The 15022-nt window shown below is 44.1% G+C and overlaps 1 protein-coding gene across 1 annotated transcript in view; it reads left to right on the top strand.

Annotated features, from left to right (window-relative positions):
• LOC100870442 (uncharacterized) overlaps window positions 1-15022 on the top strand; it is a 68254-nt gene that overhangs the window by 12824 nt on the left and 40408 nt on the right. The gene's annotated exons all lie outside the window — the stretch shown is intronic.

The raw sequence follows: 15022 nt of genomic DNA, 5'->3' as shown, positions 1-15022 counted from the left end.
TCCAGGTGTAACCTTACAGTTTCTAAGGGGGTTCTAGTCCACGCTCAAGTACTCAAGAATCACGCCCGCAGAAATGCCTAGCTTCCAAGACCTGGATTATGCCCATCACTCAGCCGAGCGCCAAGTATAATCTTCCTCGGATCGGGGATGATGCTTAACTGGCCTCATCAATCCGACTTCTCCCGGTGCTTTATCTTAGGATACTTTATCTTTGGGGTGGCGTAACCCGTATCTTTCCCATCTCTCTCTCTCTTTCTCTCTTTCTCCGTATTACAAAAGATTCTTTCAGGGGTAGAGCCCCTCTCTATCCTCTCTACAAATTACATCCCAACGATATCTTTTAATCGGAATAACCGAGTTCGTTATCGACTCGGATCGATCCAATTTCGAAACGAGCTGCAACCAGGGAGGGATCCGTACCTTCGAACGAACTCGTTGCGTCTAAATATCCTTTCTATATTCTCTTTAAATAATACACGGAGCAGAGACCTGTCCAACTCGGTGGACGTCGAGAAGGAAGAAGGAAGGTAATTGCGCTCCACGCGATATTGGTTAATTACAGCGTATGGATAGCGTTTTCTGCTATCTTAATAATAACCGCACGAGCGACCCCACAAGCGCGATAAAACCGCGCGGTGGACCGGTATCGGGACGATTCGTGTAACGATTTCCTGTAACACCGGCGATAACGATATACCGTTGCCCGGTGATAACCACCAGCTTCTCCTCCAGGCTTTTCCGCCGGCGCTACTCTTTCAGTAGAATCGTGTCATTCGGTTTTCCAAGCCGAACGAAATTAGAATTTTCTAACGGTACGCGCGGACAGCCGGCGAAGAGGCGAGATTGGAGATGGATTTTCTCCATCTTCTCCTATCGCTTCGTACGAGGGGAAGCTGAAGCCTCTCGGCTGAAAGCCTCCTCCACCACTGCTCGCGTCGTTCCATTGATTGGGACACGTGCATACGTTGCACAATGAGTCGATAGTAGCGATTAAGAAGGCGATTCTCGCTAGTATTCGAGCCCCAAGTTACGCAAATAATCGATGTACAACGCGCGAGGTGTCATCATTCACGCGAACATGGCCGTTACAAAGCTGGCATTAAGCGCGATGACAAGACCGCTTCGTTCCTCCCCCCTTTCGAGGAATGGATGAAAGGCCTAATGCTAGGATGACCGGGCAGAACCGTCGAGGAAGAGGGGAGGAAGGTCTATCTCGTTTTTATTAAGCGAGCCAGCCGCTTAATAAGGCCGATGGTTGAAAATTTCTTTCCCGGTGAGCCAATTAAGAGAAAAAAGATGGGGGAGGGAACAATGTTGCGCCCTTGTTCACCTGTTCGACTCGTCGTTAATCTGTAATAACGATCTGCCGATCGGTTGTTGCGATGATCGATGGCGGCGGGGCCGATCGACAATGCGGCTTAGAGGCGTTGAGTAATGAATGCAACGATACTCTTCTTCGAGCCGTGGCCCGCTCAAAGCAAGCAACACAGGTGAAATCGAAGATGATCGGGGAAGGAATCGTTTGTCGTGAAGGATCGCGAGATGTTTCGATCGGTTCCAATAAATTGATATGTACGTTATTGGTGGTGGAAACAGATCGTTACGTTCTTCATAATAACGAATCGTGTTGAAAGCAGGATTGATTATTTTCAGAGTTTCTTCCGATCTATTGGGAAATTTCGTAATTCGCACGTTGCAAATATTAAAATTGCATCATGAATGAATGAAACATACCGTTCTCATTACAAATCCTAATCGCCTTAATGTTGAATAAGCAGCAATCTTTTTTTATTCAAAAAATTTGCAACTAAACGTTATCAATCGATCTTATCAAGTTGATAAAATAATATTTTCACAATTTAACATTAAATCCACGAGAATATCTCTCAGAGAATTTCGACGAATTTCACGGTATTAATCTCCCCCTTCCCCACAATCTGCTTATCAATTTACACCTCGATGATTGACAGAAGAGAGAGCTCTTGACCCCATCTCTCGACCCATCGCTATCCTACGGTCGGCGGACCGACCCCTACCATGCCTCCGCACAAATTTCCACTCTCGAAACGTGCATGCACGTGTTGAACAACGCTTTCACAACGCGGACAACCGTTAGACAGAGTCGTTAAAGATTATCAGTCTAGTAGGAGGAGGAGGAGGAAGAGGCCGGTCGGCCTCAACAAGTACCTCGTTAATCCTTTCACCAAAAAACGAGAAGCAGCCGTTCCAAGGGAACGGAAACGGAGGGAAAGTGCAGGTGGTTCGTTAACACCGCGGGTCCGCTCCGCTGGTCGATTAAGAAGCTCGAGGAACAATAGAGGAGGAACGGGAGTACACCGAGGGGAGATAGTGGATGCAATTAGACCGGCCGAGCGCGATTTATAATCCCGCTCGAGATGGCAAATGCTCCTCCCCGAACATCTTCAAATGTATATCAATTTTTCTATTTTTATCTCGGTTTCGAAGCTATCAGTTTATTACCGAGATCGAGATAAGATCGAAGGGAAATTATAATTATTGTTGATATTTATTTATCGTTGTCGATGGTTAGAAGAAAAAAAAAAGTTTTTGGGTTTATTAGATTTTTTAGATCTTCAGTTCCAACTTTTTAATTGAAATAACTTGATTCTTTTGTACTCCGCTCATACCACGTGCTATCCTAACTCTCGACGTTCGTCGCCGCGAAGAAACGTTCGAAGTGCACGGAACATGGACAAAAACGATCTTCCAATCTCGACTCGAATGAAAAACGCAGAGAGAAATATTCGATTCGAGCAATCTTTCGAAAAAAGGAAAAACATTTCTTTTTATCGCCCCGATCGACAAGAGAACGGACGACAAAATTTTTTCCAAAAGTTTCTTCGTGTTAACAAGAATCTTTACATCCCTCGAAAAGAAACGTTGGACAACGAGTACGTTTTTTTCAACGAGTACGAAAACGAAACACCGTTTCCAGCTTTTTAACTCGTCGAAGGGGTTAGCTGTCGTGCAACAGCCGGTTACTCAGATCTCGTGCACGACGCGAAAATACCCCGTGGAATAAAGCGTTGCACAATGCGTGCAAGGATACGCAATGTCCCGGGGACCGTGGCCGTGGCCGCGCCATGGGTTATTATACCGGCGCGCTGCCACGGCCGGGCTGAAAAAGCCCGTTGAATGTAATCAGCCGCATTCATCCTGCCACTCACTTCTTGCCAGCTTAGAGGGGGGGCCCTCGGTGAGCGCGTTCCGTGTTTACAAGGTGTACTGACCCGCCGCAATATCGCTATTCCCTCCCCTTCGCTCGATTCAATGGATGGAAAGCGCGAGCCGATACTGCGCCTTCGCCAAGGGCGTTAATGAGCCGCTCGTAATTGTGCCCAGCCTCGGGGAGTAAGGGGGGAGGGGGAGAGCTGGACGCGTGCCTCGTCCCATTTTCGAATCGAGGCGTAATAATTCGTTTCGATTATTGCTCTCGAAACGAATTGGTATTTGCTCGCGTTTGATGGAATAATGAGGGGTAAAGGGATGAAGGGTTGTGAGGGATTTGAGTATGAGGGATACATGTTTCGTTCCATTTCGAATGTACTATTGTTGAAATATACGTGTCGATTTGTTTATCGCTCGAATTTAGTATTTTCGAATCATTTTGTAATCTTGGAGAATTCGAGTTCGATCGATTTCGAGTCGCCAACATTTTGATTGAGTACAGGATTGAATCGTGAAGGAATTTTAAAATAAAGGAAGAATGATTTTTTTTTTTTTTTTGGCAAAGAACTTGTTCGATCTTGCAGTTGTTCGCGAGATGCTCGTTCCCATCGCTGGTTAAGAGGATAAGACTATTGGTGGGAATGACGATTGTGATGACTGTGAAGATATCGATGGATGGGGAATAGTTACGGTAATGGGCTATGTACGAACGGCCTGGCGCTGAAAGGGAAGGAAGAACAGGTTTCCCTTATGATTGAAAACGAACATTGAACTTTTTCTACCGTAATAACAGATAATTTTATTGTAGCATAGAAATTAATATTGTTGCGCGTTAATGAATTGCCGCGGCACAATCGTTTCCAATCGTAATAATTTCCCCAGTAATATTAAATCATCCCCTCGTCCACGATCATATAAAATTTTACCACTAATTCCAATTTATAAGAAAAAATTATAAACGCTCTTAGATTCAGTTTAATTCGGTTCGATTACGCGTGAAAATAATCCGACAATCGAACAATCCGATTAATCCAATCGATTATGGTTCGTCGAAAAAATCCAACCTTGCATCTCTCAATGGATTGTTAACAAAGTTAACAAGTTGCCCGCTACTAGGTAGTCATCGACAAGAACGAACACCCTTGTTCAAATAAACCCTTGTTCAAATAAAACGCTCCATCCGGTGCAACAAAATTGGTACAAAATCCTCGCCTGCTCCTCTCCTTCCGAGAGAAGGAAGAAAATATCGTGAAGATGGGCGGCGATAAGGGGCTAGGAGGGGGAGGATGGTGACCGGAATCCGCGACACGGGGCACGGTCGCAATTTATACCCGTACTTGTATCGCGTTGAACATAAAGGTTGATCGTTAACCTAAGTAACGCGTGTCCCAGGCCCGCGGTACCTACGTTTTCGCGTCGCGTGAATACGTTCGCATGCTCGTAAATCCAGCCACGTAACCGCGGTGTGAGTTAGTGCCTCGAGTTGGCCGGCTACTCCAACCGAGAGCCGGCCCTTCCCTCTCCCTTACGGAGAGGAATCGGAGGAAGGAAAGATCTCGAGCGGGTAAAAGAGGACCGAGTTGAAAATTCCACACGAGTAAAATGTTTTTCCCTCTTCCATGAAACGACACCACGTTGCGATCATCTTGTCTTCGATTTCGAATTTCGATCGAAACGAACGCTTTATTCCTAGTTTTTCCTAACCAAGTCCTTCACGATTATCGAGTTCGTTTTAATATCTCCTTTGAAAAAAATATCCAATCTTTACGATCGTAATAAAAAAAAAAAAAAGCACCTCCTCGTGTGGTATTAAAATGAGGCAATACGATACTCAACGTGACGCAACGTGTATGTCCGCGAATGGAAAAGGAGTCGTCTTGCGAGACGAGCTATCGCTCATAATTCCCCGATGACGAGAAAAAATGCGTCCCCTCCGCATCTATGTTAGCCATCTTTGTTATTGACGAAGGAACGTGATCGTGATTGCGAGTGGAAATTTATCCGATGTCGATGATAACGATAGATCTCGCGTTTTGATTAGAAATATCTCAATGGTCTCGCGCCATCGAGGAGGGGGGGATCGCAGATCATCGTATACGCCTTGTCAAAGTTAAGTGGCTGTCAAGGGGAACTATAGGACGCGGAAGAGAAGGTGGTCTTCGACTCTACGCGCTGTTGTACGCTTTTAAACGGACTAATGGTGATTTATAGGGAAGGAGGCATCGACGGTTTGTTTGTTTGTTTGTTAGCCCCCCCCCCCCCCACTTCTAACCCACTCGAACCCTTTCGACATCACAATTAAACGATTATATCGGACGGAGGCGATATCGCGTTTCTTAATCGTCTTGATATTTCTATAATGTTTAATGGACACGTCACGTGATGGAGGAGGAGAGGTTTATTCCTGGAAACTGGGCAGAGATGGAGTAGAGATGGGATTAACTTACGACGTTTCGATGACGTCGATGTTTATTACAGATTGGATTTTTTTTTTTTATAAATTACTGTATCAAATCCCTTACGGATCGGCTAAATCGATCAATTTCAAGTTCGATCGTAAACTTTTCTCACAACTATTCGTCTTCTCTTCAAGAATCAATGCGATCAGCAATGTGATGACGACTTCGTGCTTCGAATTTCATTTGGGCGGCCCAATTCGAAATCATCGAGTCTTTTAGGAACGCAGTCTGCAATTCACGGACACGTGTTTCTCCACCCTCCCCCACCCTTCCATTCGATCGAAAGTGCCGATAAACGGAAGGAAATAATCCGATCTCCTTGGATAAGCTAGCTCTCCTCCAACAGCTTCCAAAGAGACTCGTCGAAATGGGAAAGAGAAGAAAAAGGATATTCTCTCGACTCGATCGATCTTTATCGCCATTCTCGATCGATTTTTCGAGGATTCGTGGTGGAAAAATGGCGAACAAAATGGTTAACAAGCGAAACGGTTGCTCGATTATTATCGATCGAAGTACACTCGACTCGACTATTCCTCGTCGGGTTGTGACCACGTATTCGATGAGGAAGGGGAGCAAAGTGGAAAGAAAGTTAATCGGAGGAGAGGAGGAGGGAATTCCGCTGGTACCGTTTGTCAGGACGGGCGACGTTTCCTCTTTGGTGTTCCATCGAACACCTCCGCTCTTCCCACGTCTCGGTTCGGCCGATCGTAAATTGGCCACCGTCGTTTTCCGAACCGAAAGCCGTCAACCGCGAGATTTACGACGTCTACCGGCCGTCCAGATTTTGCCGCGACAGTCTTCCAATGTTTTTTTTTTCTTCTTCTTTTTCTTTTTCTCCTTCCTTTTCCTTTTCTTATTTCTTCGCCCTGCCTCTTCGGTTCTCTTAATTTTTTAGCCGCGATGTGTGTAGATATTCTGAAAGGAAGGAAGGGAGAGGGAGGGAGAGAGAGAGAGAGAGAGGAGAGAGTGTTCCCGCATATCGCACTTCCACTTAATTGGGACATCTAATATCGGGGCGGAGATAGTTATCGTTGCTTAATTAACATTTCTCTTGGATATAAGGCTTTTTATTCTTTCTCCTTTTCTTTTTTTTTTTTAAGACGTTCATCGAAAAAAACTCGTTCTTCCTCCCCTCCCCCGAAATTTAATAAAATTTCTCTCTTAATTACACGAAACGAGGCTGATCTTTCGCCACGATCGCGGAGTAAACTCGATAATTACTTAAAAGGGAAGAGGCACGCCGCCCGTTTCATTTCCAATAAGAGATTCCGGGAGAGTATTTTTTTCTCTCTCCCCTCCCCTCCCTACGTGTAATCTCGAAGGTGCAGAGACACTTCTATCGATACGATCTCGAATTTACACGCTTAATCCGGGACGAGATTTATATATTTCTCTCAAACCACTTCTCCAACGTCTATCCAAGAGGCGATCTTGAAATCTAGTTTTTTCCTCGTGTATATAAACGTATATACCCTCGTCCTCGAGAGAGAGAGAGGGAAGAAATTGGCTCGATCGAGAGGAGACCACGGCCGATGGTCATTAACGACGGTGGTGGTTGAAGGTTGGCACGTTTACCTGAAACGGAGCGAAGAATGATTTCCGGTCGGAAGGCGCGGTTAACGAACCGCGATATCCGGTGTCCAGACATGCCCGTATCCGTTTACCGAGGGGGCCGAGCGCCGAGGGTGGCCGCCTTCCTCGCGTTCGTGTTCAAGTTCGGGGAGAACGATGATTCTCTTTGGAGGAACGGATGCGATTTCGAAAAATGGAAGAAAAACATCCTCTTATTCTCAACTATTTTTCTGGTATTTACGGGATGCAAGATCGATCTCGCCCCATTTTCTTTTACATCCTTATATACGTACTCTTCGACTACGTCCAAAATTTTGGATTTTTCTCGCCGATAAGTTCGGCTAATAGATCGTTTAAATATTTGTGTGAATATTTTAGAAAAAGAAAAAAGAGAGAGAGCAACGAGCTATCTTCGAGTACGTCCAAAATTTTGGATTTTTCTCGCCGATAAGTTCGGCTAATAGATCGTTTAAATATTTGTGTGAATATTTTAGAAAAAGAAAAAAGAGAGAGAGCAACGAGCTATCGAATTAACAAGATCGATTCATCGTAATGATTATTACCGTGTAACGTAATAGATACGAGAACCGATATCGAATTAACGAGAATCGTCGAGGAAAGAAGAAATTGGTTGAATTTGCGGGATTATTATTAAACTTCTTTGAAACGTTTATTGATGTAACAGGTCGATGATGCAACGATAGAAACGGGTGATATCGATTCAACTCGGATGCGCGATCACGTTCCGTATTCTCATCGAGCGTTAGATGGAGGGTAGATAGATATTGGGTATAGGCGATCATCGTTCGATAAAACGTGACTCTACGCATGAAATGATTATGTTATCTACATCGCTGTGTATCGCATGCATTACCTTAATGACGCAATAAATTCTCCCATTGAGTTATACGCGGTCGCTAGCCACGGGTATAAGTATCGCGGCATAATGAACGAAGACGACGTTCCACGATAAATTGTAACGTCAGCCTATTAATTATCATTATCAATGCGGAAGTTCCGTGCACGCGATTCCGAAAAAATTTTCTTCTTCTTCTTTCTTTCTTTCGAACAAAGAGAGATCGATTTAAGCGAATGGATGGCGAATATTACTCGATTTAAAACGACTTGGTCGAAGGGTCACGCGATGGAATATTTTGTCAAATATCTGGAAATGAGTGATAAAAAATTGTTAAATCTCTCTAATTTAATAATTCATTAAATGAATGATCGAGAATTCGTGAAAATTATCCCCTCTAACGAATGCTTTCGAATTATCATGAAATCAAAGAGAAGGGAATATTTCGAAGAAATATACGCGAAGAAGAATCGTCGTCGTCGTCGTCATCGTGAATAGAGAATTTAAAGCGCTTCCCTCGAGTCGAATTGAATAGCTTGTTATACAAATGATATCTTCAACGCGCATTTTCAGAATCATTTTTTATTCGAGGCGTTAGGGACGTGACGTTGAGAAGTAGAAATATTCCATCGAGGTATTGCGCGTCCGAGCAACACGCTTGCCACGCTCCCCAATCGAGGAAACAAAACACGATTCGATTTAAAATTTAAATGGACTTGGAAAGTAATCGTCTTGACACTTCCACTTTTCATTGTCTCTCCTCGATTGCAATTGCTCCGAAGCTTGTTTCAAACATTGACGATACCATTAGAGAGCGAAAAAGATATATCCTTACTCGTTCGAGACTGTAATAAATCTCGTGTAACTAGATACGGCAGAAAAAAAGCAATTCAATTGTCCGGCATAAAATGGGTTCATAATACATACATAATACAAAAGAAAGACGCGGAGAGCAAGAATTTATTACGCAATGTTAAAACTGTTCTTCTAACGGTATATACGCAACGAAGAAGTAAGAAATGGCCGGGGGGAGGGGGTAGTCGAAATATCCCGTTTCGTTCTCGATCTGCCGTCACATTGAAATCAAAAAATGTCCACGAATCGAACCGAAAGAAAACCAATGCTTCCATTCCTTGATTTTTAACCCTTCCTACGATCAATCTCTGAAAAAAATTGTTTTTTTCTCAATTACTAAAATTGTTATTATTATTATATCGTTATACTACAAGATCAGAATTTCTAATTCCAACGAAAGAATTTTTCTTTTCGTAAACTTTGTAAAATTTTGGCGAATGAAAGAAGGCGCGTGACGACACGATAAGAATCGTTTTACATCGATCCACTTCTTTGTCCACGGGGATAAATAATAACGCGTTATTATTTATCACGATTATTTTTCTCCCTCTCTCTCTTTTTCATCCGGTTGAAAAAGTGATTACAAATATCTCCGAGGAACGTTTAATTAAAATGATTTATCCGCGTTAAAATTTATTTCTACCGCATCGGATGGACATCAGGCGTTAAGATGCATGACCGACGCATTCGCGATGCTGCGGCGAAGATTGCAAGAAGAAAGAAGAGATAGACACGCAACGCGGCCGGTCTACCCTCCGCTCCACTCCTCTTAGGCAATCGCGGAGGACGATTTAACGTGAAACAATCAGAAACGACGTGGCCGACCGCATTATGACCGCCATTATTCCGAGACCAAGCACCGTATATCCGGATCCGTCTTTATCCCTCTGATCGATTCCACGTTTTGCGTTTCGTTTTATGCTCGATCAACCGTACGCCCTCTCTCTCTCTCTCTCTCTCTCTTCGGTGAGGTGTACGATGTTCGAAAATTTCGAAGAGAATTTTCCCCTTTTTATCCCCCATCATTCCAGTTTTTGATCCTCCTCCTCCTCCTCCTCGAGAAAGGAAGGGGGGAGGTGGCAATCTCCATCATCCTTTACACTGTTTAGTTCTTGCGGCGATTCTCGGTTTTACAGTCTTATAGGAATGTTGAGTGGAAATACAATAGCGATTTCTTTCTCGTCGTTTTTTTTTTTTTTTTTTTTTCCTTTTTTTCATCCCGATGATAATGATGATGATGATAATCAGTAGAAGTATGTATATTTTCTTAATCGATTTTTCTTTAACGATCGTTACTTTATTTTCTCGTTTGATTTCCACAATTGACGTAGAACTAGAAAATGATTCTCTCTCGTGATCTGACGACCGCTCGGCAAAAAGTCGACGTTGAGATGGCTGGTCTGTGTCCGTCTATATCTATATATATATATATATATACAGAGAAACAAGTATAGTGGGGGCACAGGTTTTGGGCTTCTCTCGCGAGAGAAAGAAAATGATCCTGTATTTTCCATGCATATGTGAACGAATGCATCGATTCAGGCTAACACGATTACGCTTAAGCAGATTAGCGAGATGGGCAGAAGAAAAACGATATTCATTTGGGGATAGGATGATCGTGTATACTTAGATACGAATACGGAAGCTCTTTAACTGCAGATAACAGGTTTACTACGTTTCGTGTACGCGCATCAAGGCTCGAAATTATCGATCATTATTTGATCGTGTAATATCATTATCGCTATTAATCGCATTCCCGAACCGTACCCATGAATGTCAAATCGCGTGGCACGATTAACATACCCGAGCTATCGGATCAAAAGATCGAAGAAAATCATTGAAAAAAATTCTCTTAATACGTCCGTTTAAGTCGCGATATCACGATCGTGATCGATTATTATTGTAATCTCGAAGCATGCATAATTGATCCTTCGCTCAAAGGACCACCCGATCGAACGAATTTCGAATCGAATCCTTTTTTTTTTCTTTTTTTTAATATAATATAAGGATGATATAATTTCTCTCCAACCTTTCTCCAACACTTTTAAACGTTTTCAACCTAATATTCGATATTTCCACACATCTTCTCAGATTTAAAAAATTCTCTCAAAATCTCGCCATCATCATCATCATCATCATCATCATCATCATCATCATCGTTATCGTTATCTCCAACCAAGGTAACGAGTTATCGATTTTTCTGTTAAGGGCAGGGAAAATGGAATCGGGCAACGATTTTGTCGCAAAAAACCGTGTGGTACGACTTGGTTGGAAGTTGGCATCGTACGTATCGTAAACGGTTGTTTTCTCATTGAGGCCGGACTCTCTCGATCCCTGACGAACAACAATCAACCGCAGGGACCCTGTTACGCATCCAGTTTTTCGTGGAACTTACCTCCATCACGGTTTAACGATCGGGCACCGCCGCGTGTCGTGTATATGTGTGTGTGTGTTGTGTGTGTACTACGTGGATTGGAAAAACGCTGCTACCTCGGCGTGGATGCATTTTCCTTTCCGCTTGTTCGAGCTTGGCGAGCCCAGCAGGGTGATCGGTCAGGTAGATCTGACAGCGCGTGCAAAAAGGCTTGGCTGTAAAAGGTTTCCAACCCGTCTTATTGGCTTTATTTTAATTTCGTTCGGAATAATTGGTGGAGCGATCCGATCGATACGTCTGTAAAAATCGTGCCATCCACAACGTTCTGGAAAATTGAAGATCGTCACGCGTCGTGCTTTCTTACCTCGCCTCTCCCCTTTTGTTCCTCCTCCTCCAGGAGGTTTAGGTGAAATCGGTCGTGGAGGTTCGATCGGGTCTCGATTAAATTGATCGCCGCAAAAATCGGGCATCGGAGAGACATTCCTTCGAACGTCCGTTTCTTCTTCGATTTTCTGCCTCATTCATCATTTCCCAACCTGTATAAACTATAAACTATCCAACAATTTTTACAATTCACCAGCGAATGGAACACGTGTCACGCTGATAATAGTGAAGAATGGAAGAGGAGGAGGAGGAGAAGGAAGGAATCTCTCTCTCCAAGATTCCTGGAAACCTGGAACAATTTTTCCACCACTGGCTAATGTATCCACGCCATGTACCTAATGTAGTATACATTATCGAGCAAATAGGGTTATTACTCGACATTATTACTCTCGCCACCCTTAATTGCTACCTCCACCCTCTGCTGCCTGTACACGAAATCAGGATCACCCGTTCCATCAGTCTTCCACGCCTCCTCTATCCAAACGAGTGAGACGAAGAGAGGAAGAGGCGAGGCGAGCGTGGATTCGCGAGTGGCAGCGATCGATCATGATGCATTGCGGTGGTCAGGCACGGCCGATTGTGCGTCCCGCGAGAGGGACGAGGAGGCGGAGACGCCTCGGGACGAGGGTTGGAAAGAGGGGAGGGGGAGGCAAACGCGGCGTCCTTGCCCGCAGCTCCGAACTGGTTATGTCAAACAGGCGGCCGGCGTTGGCCTAACCTGCCTCCACCTATCCACGAGCAGTTGTATCCAGGGATGCCCCCCCTCGCCTCTCTAAATGCCAGTTTTTCAGCCCCTGCCACTTCCGCCTTCCCGATCGAGTCGTCCATCAAGGCGTCGCATTACGTCTCCCATGGGCGTCCGTGCCCCATTTTTTCCTCCCAACGTCGCTCCACCCCTTTCGAGGGGTCCTCTCCTTCCTTCCGATCCTTTACTCGGGCAATTTCCGCTTATTCGAGCCGAGTGCTTTTGAAAATTTGTTGTCGAAACGAGAGATGGAAATAGGATTTGCCTCGATCCTGGTTCGCCTGTCTTTCCGTCTCTTCTATCGATCCTTCCCTTCGATCCTTTGCTTAGGCGATTCGAATCGAGTCGAGTCGAGTGCTTTTGAAAATTTCGTCGAAATGGAAACGCGTGCGTTTCGAGGAATTTTTGTGACGGATAGAATTCGCCTGTCTTCCGTCTCTTCTATCGATCCTTCCCTTCGATCCTTTGCTTAGACGATTCGAATCGAATCGAATCGAGTGCTTTTGAAAATTTCGAGGAATCTTTGTGACGGATAGGATTCACTTATCTTTCGTCTCTTCTATCGATCCTTCCCTTCGATCCTTTGCTTAGAAAATTTTCGTTTATTCGAGCCGAGTGCTTTTGAAAATTTGCCGCGGTCGTCGAAACGAGAGACGGAAATAGGATAGGATTTGCATCGATCCTGGTTGGCCACGATGAATGGCGAAACCATTACGCTTTATCGCTCGACCGTGTTGAATAATTTATTACAGCTTGACCGTCGTCGCGCTGGCAATGCATCGCGAGACACGTTATATTACAAGGCACCGCGAGTACAAAAGTTCGGCGTAATTGGCGCACTCGTTCGGTCACGTGTGCAGGAAGTTAGAGAGAGTACTTCCTCGCCAACTTCCGTACCCCGCACACCTAATTCTCATCTGTGACCGTATATAACTTGCGTGCAATATCTCGATGAGATTTACTTTCTCTTATCGATCCTCTTCTATCAGCCTTCTATCTGATTGTTGTTGCGAATGAAACGATCGATGCAGCTTTATCCTCGAATCTTTGATATCCAAGTGTATTATATTACAATTTTAAATTGTCACATCTTAAGGATAAATGATTCCTTGAATCCACTTCGAGAAGTCGTCCAGTTTTCGAGAGGATTAAGAAACGCGGGAAAAACCGGTCGGTTTTATTAAGTTCGAGGCCGGCAATATGGTTAATTAGATGCAATAAACTTTGAACCCCGCATTTGCATAAGCCACCATATCTCGGCATTAATCTGTTATTTATGCGCGACAAATAGGATAAGGCCGAGCCGCCTCGCCACTCTCCCCCATGGCTTGCTCGCTGCCGCTGTTCCACATAATTAGCGATACTAATTAATGACTGTATCCCGAGATAATTATGCTGAACAAAACGCACGACTGCCGCGATCCAACGTGCGCGTGGGTCGAGGAGGAGGCGTTCCACCCAACGTTCGCGCGTTCGTGTTTTTCGAACAGTGAACAGATGTGAATTTCTCCCCTCGCCTCGTCGAAACGAATAAACGTCGTCGTAAGGATAATGCAAAGAAAAGAATAAACGATTCGACAGAATGGAGACACACGAGTGTCGTGTACATTTAATAATCGTGTAATCGAGTTTTGATCGAGTCGTTGATAATAATAAAAAGTATCGAGACGTATTTCGTCATATCGTGATTTTTATCGAGATTTACGAGAGTTATTTGTGTTATTATTTTATTATTATTATCATCACAGTGTCGCGACATTCTGTTTCCTCGACTTTGTTATCAGAGTAATGAGATAAGATCAACGAGATAATCGATCGATATCTATCGATATCTTTCATTGTTCCGCTGTAATACACTGTTTTTTCTATAATTGCGGATAATCTTTCTCATCCGTCGAATCGTTCGAACCCTCCATTTTCTCCATTTCTGGGATGGAATTTCGCGCACTCCATTTCCGCGTTTTATTTATTACTCGGGGGAAATCGATGTTCCGCTCGATCCTCCGCGGCAAATGGAAAAGCTTGATGAGCCACGGGTATCCTCGCCCCGTAGAAATACCATTATCAGCAGCGAGCGGAGCAAAAATGTAAATCACTTTCGCGCGTTTATGCGAAACAGCGCGGGAACAAATGGTGACACAACGCGCGGTTACCATCTTTCTCCGCTCCCCATCTTACCGCAAAAGATGATTTCCAACGATCGAGTCACCTCCCCTTAAATATTTCTCTCCCAACGAAAGAAACTCTCTGAAAAACGATTATTCCAAACGAATCCTTTCCTTTTCTTGAATTCTTCGTCTTCCCGCAAAAGATGATTTCCAACGATCGAGCCACCTTAAATATTTCTCTTCCAACGAAAAGAAACTCTCTGAAAAGCGATTATTCCAAACGAATCCTTTCCTTTTCTTGAATTCTTCGTCTTCCCGCAAAAGATGATTTCCAACGATCGAGCCACCTTAAATATTTCTCTTCCAACGAAAGAAACTCTGTGAAAAGCGATTATTCCAAACGAGTCCCGACAATCGAAATTTCCTTTTCTCTTCGTGTCTATCGAACTGTTCCACGGGATCACTAGAACATAGAGGGAG

Source organism: Apis florea, unplaced genomic scaffold (assembly GCF_048593485.1).
Source record: "Apis florea isolate Af1SG1 unplaced genomic scaffold, ASM4859348v1 contig_3158_pilon, whole genome shotgun sequence".
Classification (NCBI taxonomy): Eukaryota; Metazoa; Arthropoda; class Insecta; order Hymenoptera; family Apidae; genus Apis; species Apis florea.
Note: the sequence above shows the minus strand (reverse complement) of the source record. Positions and strands in the feature narration are given on the sequence as shown.